Source organism: Stenella coeruleoalba, assembly GCF_951394435.1.
Source record: "Stenella coeruleoalba genome assembly, chromosome: 7".
Taxonomy (NCBI): domain Eukaryota; kingdom Metazoa; phylum Chordata; class Mammalia; order Artiodactyla; family Delphinidae; genus Stenella; species Stenella coeruleoalba.
Genome location: NC_137153.1, coordinates 25,783,305 through 25,787,753, shown reverse-complemented (window position 1 = coordinate 25,787,753; position 4,449 = coordinate 25,783,305). Strand labels below are relative to the sequence as shown.

General features: G+C 53.5%; 1 protein-coding gene across 2 annotated transcripts in view; it reads right to left on the bottom strand.

Moving 5' to 3' along the window:
- LZTS1 (leucine zipper tumor suppressor 1) overlaps positions 1–4,153 on the bottom strand; it is a 49,667-nt gene extending 45,514 nt beyond the window's left edge. The window contains exon 1 of one of the 2 annotated variants that reach the window (XM_079927312.1): positions 3,865–4,153. The gene's annotated coding sequence lies outside the window, so the exon portion shown is untranslated. The remainder of the gene's footprint in view (positions 1–3,864) is intronic. The other variant, XM_079927311.1, reaches the window with a different exon arrangement.
- Positions 4,154–4,449: the final 296 nt, after the last annotated feature.

Here is a 4,449-nt window from a genome sequence, read left to right as displayed (position 1 = left end):
TATTTAGCCATTTTGTTTATCCCCCATCGCCCTGGCACCTCGCATGGCTAAGACCTTTAGTAAAGAGTGAAATGCGGAGCTTTCAAACTTGAGCGATGATCTTTGAAAGGAAAACGAAAATTGTCATGGACCCCTGAGAAGGTATGTGAAATCCTGATATGAGAAATAATGGGGTGGTGCAAAGGGCATGGGAAGGGAGTCACCAGACTCTGAACCGTGTGACCTTGGGCAAATCACAAGCCAGATGACCTCCCCAAACATGGTAGCAACTCACACTCCCAACAGCACAGTGAGAATGTCCATTTCAGAACAGTGGTTTTCAAACTGCAGCAGCACAAAGATCTATTCAAAAGCAAACTCAAAGACTTAACCATGTAAATCTCCTAAAGATTCCCCAGGCAGTTGGACACTTTTTTATTGGCCAAACCCCAGAAACACCTCATCATTGCCCTGGAACCACTGCCCCCTGGGATTCCAAGTGCAGGATTTTAAAACCCCAAATCAACATCACATCTAGCACTTCCCACTTGTATAATTGTACTTCTCGGTCGATGGACCTGGAGATAGAGTGCGTAGGTTGGCAGGGTGGGTGAAGGCTGGGTTTTCTTTAGGCTCCTGAACTACTGGAGGCAGGAACCAGGATGGAGAAGGCCCATGTAGGCAGAGGCCCTGAAAGCGTTGGCCCAGTAATAGCAGCAGGAAGTCAGAGGTCACTCCAGCAAAGTGTCCCCAAGCAGAAATCTGCTGCTAGGAAAAGTGCTCTCACCAAGAGTCTCTGACAGCTCTTTTCTCTCCCATTACTTTATTAAACACGCATTTCCTATGGGATTCCTCCTAGCAGCCAAACACCACTCTGAGCTGGGAATTCACGACAAGATCTCTGCCTCTAGGAACTTTGGAGGCTCTTCAGGGGCCCGTGGGTAAATGCTAGGAGAGCAAGGAATGATGGACTCGGAGGAAGGCATGTGACCCAGACTTCAGGAGAGAAGAGGGGACAGGTTCTTGGAGGAGTCGATCCTCATGGTTAAAATCTGAAGTGCCAGCAGGGGCTGGCTGGGTGGAGGTAGAGGAACAGGGTAAGAATATTTTGCACAGAAGAAACATGTTCAAAAGTAGCAGAAGAGGGCTTTCCCTGGTGGCGCAGTGGTTGAGAGTCCGCCTGCCGATGCAGGGGACGCGGGTTCGTGCCCCGGTCCGGGAAGATCCCACATGCCGTGGAGCGGCTAGGCCCGTGAGCCATGGCCGCTGAGCCTGCGCGTCCAGAGCCTGTGCTCCGCAACGGGAGAGGCCACAACAAAAACAAACAAACAAACAAAAAAACAAAACAAACACTAAAACTAGCAGAAGAAAGTGGAAAGAGCCAGAGGCAAGGCTGAGCTGAGTTCAAACCCTTGCTCCCCTATTTCCTATCCTGGCAACGTTATTTAAGTCTCCTCCTCTAATAATCATACACACCCTGTGGGGCTGTGCTGAGCATTAAAGGAGATAATGAATAAAAAGTACTGGACACACAGGGTACTTAGTGAAGGGTATTAAATGTTGCTAAATATTCCCCATTACACTATTCTGTAAGCTGCATAACCACAGGTTTGCCATAATCACCTTCTTTGTCTTTGTAGACTCACTTTCTGCTCCAGAGCCTTGCATTTTGTAGGCATCCAATGAATATTTATTAAATGAATGTTGAAAAAGTGCAAAGGCATATACATACATTTTGGGGACTAGAAAGCCATTTTCCCGTAGCTGGAGCCCATCCACCTCTGTGCCCATACAGGCAGACACATGGTTTCTCGAAATGGCACGGCGCATCTTTCCCTCACACATTCCCAATGCACTGGCTCTCCCCAGCCTTCACTGCACAACAGCACCCCTTTGACGGCAGCCACCCTGACACACATCTACCTGGACACAGGGGCAGACCAGATGAGGGGCTCCTCCTACAGACAGACAGACACACAAGCTGAACTATTAAAACAGGTTCTACCTTGTGAATCGCAGAGACTGCCATAAATGTTAAAAAAAAAAAAAAAAAAAAAAAACACCATCTCAAATGTCCCATCCTCCTTCTGGCTCACACACTGATACCTTCAAATAGACACTCTGCTTTCTACACCTGAGTTTCTTCTCATTACCGGCAGAGCGAGTGTCCCACGTTCACATCTACCCAGCTGAACCCTCGTGCCTGGGGAGTCCACTTGCTACACCTGACTTTGCTCCAATTAGCTGTGGACCTTGGGAAAGCCCTGCTGCTCTGGGGCCTCACTTTTTTCACTGGCAGAACACAGAGAGTCAGCCGTGCTTCATGCTCACCTGGTAGTTATGTCACGAGAGTAAAGGAGATACCAAATGAGGTAACGTCTATGATGCGCAGAAAACACCTCAAGAAGAAAGGCGCTGGATAAATACAAGGTGTAAACCCCACACCTGATTAGTGTGTACGCTTCTGTCCACAGACTTCACCCACAGACTGTGCTCTCTTCAACCCTTGAACGCAAACAGCCTTCCTCCCCGTAAATGCTGTCTCAGATACCCATCTTCATGTGCGTACATATATACATATACTTCCAACACCTGTATTTTCCTCAGCATGTCCAGGGAAAATTGTTTTTGAACTTAGAGGAAGCTCAGGTTACAGACGCTCTCCTGCCCCTACCTACAGGCTCTTTTGTAGGGTCTCTGGTGCAGACAGAAGTGCCAAGCAGACAACTCATCTCTCTGTGGCTGGGCGTCTCAGCTCCCATGATTAGGCTGCACTGCTGGCAGAGCAGAAGATCCTTACCTGGCACAGCTCCTCCCAAGGGCTCTGCAGAGCTTGGTACCTCCTCAAACTTGCCAGAACCCAAGACCAGAGCAGAGGGGCTGATGGCAGCGAGAGGATGTGCATGGAATGGAAGAGGAAGGACCCAGAAACTTCAGACGCTCAGCGCCCTAAGTACTCCTTGCTCCTGGGAAACTGAGGACCCTGAAGCTAACGAGTCTGGAGCACTTTCCTAGGCATGACACACCCATGGGCGAGCAGAATGCTCATGTCCTTCAGTTTAGTCCTTTCCACCTGGAGGAGGAAGGGGAAAGCCCTTGGTGTTGTGGTCCTATTGCTGCTGAGTTGTGTGCTCTAAAGGCTGGAGATAAGCATGTGGAAGGGTGTGTGTGTGTGTGTGTGTGTGTGTGTGTGTGTGTGTGTGTGTGTGTGTGTGTGTGTGTGTGTGTGTAGGGGTGGGGAGAGGGTGAGGGGCTGGCTGCCTGCGGTGGGTGAGAGAAAGAAATAAATGTGGTGTGTGTGTAGGTGTGAGACTGTGTGTGTGTGTTGCTTTGGCTGAATTGCTCCAGGGGGCCAGGTTCATCACCCCCGCTATCCACCTCATCCCCTGCGACCTACTCCTTCAGTGAAACAATCCAAACCTCTAACTGCATCCGTGTCCCCACCACCAGCGCGGACACAGCCCATCTTCAAAGTTCCAGACAGCAAAGTTCAGTGCCCAGGCCCCAGCTGTCAGACCCTCACGCACACCTCCTGCTTCCTCATCTCTGGACATCGGTGTCACCCAACACCTATGTCCCCCCAGATCAGATTCTGGGCTTGCAGTAGATAAACCCCGTCTGCAGGAGACGGAGACAAAGACGGAAGGACGGACGCACCCTCCTTTCTTCCGGGCTGGTACCAGACCCACCGCACGCGCCCAGGCAGAGGGGAGACCCTGACAGTTACATGCGGAGACAAAGACACCTGGACAGACGCCGGCACAGACAGACAAAGACCGACGGACGCGCTGGCACGCCGCGGGGAGCGCAATTTCCCCGGAGCTGGGGCGCCCTGTCGGGCCGTAGACACTCCTCTGGAGGGAGCGAGACCCTCGTCCACCGCACCTTACCTGCCCCTGCGCCTGGGGCTGACTTCAGTTTTTTTTTTTTCAGTGCGTTTTGCGATGTGCTCCCGTCTTTCTTCTCCCAGAACTGCCGGGCCGGGCGGATACCGCGGCTGCTCGCGGCTCCGGCTCGCTGGACTAGGCGGGCAGAGAAACTTTCGGTCTCGCCGCCCTCCCGGCGCCCGCCCGCTCCCGGCGCGCCGGCCTCCGCGCGGGTCCGGGAGCCGCGGGCTGGCGGGAGGGCAGGGCGGGCCGGGCGGGCCGGGGCGGGGTCGGCGCCGTTCATTGGCCAGGGCGGGCCGGGGCTGGGCTGGGCGGGGCCCGAGCCGGCGCCGCTCATTGGCCAGGCGCTGCCGGCGGCTGGTCCTTGCGGCTCGGCGGCCTTTGTTCCCAGCTGACAGCTGGGGCTGCTCTCGACCTCCGGCTCGCCTGCATCCGCCTCCCGCGCGGGGTCCCGGCTCCCCCAACTCTCCGATCTCAGCTTCAGCACATCGCTGCGGACAGACCCGTCTGCTCAGTCTTTTTCCTCCCCCTCTTTCTCTTTCCCCATTCCTTCTTTTTGTCCTTTTCTTCTTATTTCCCCACT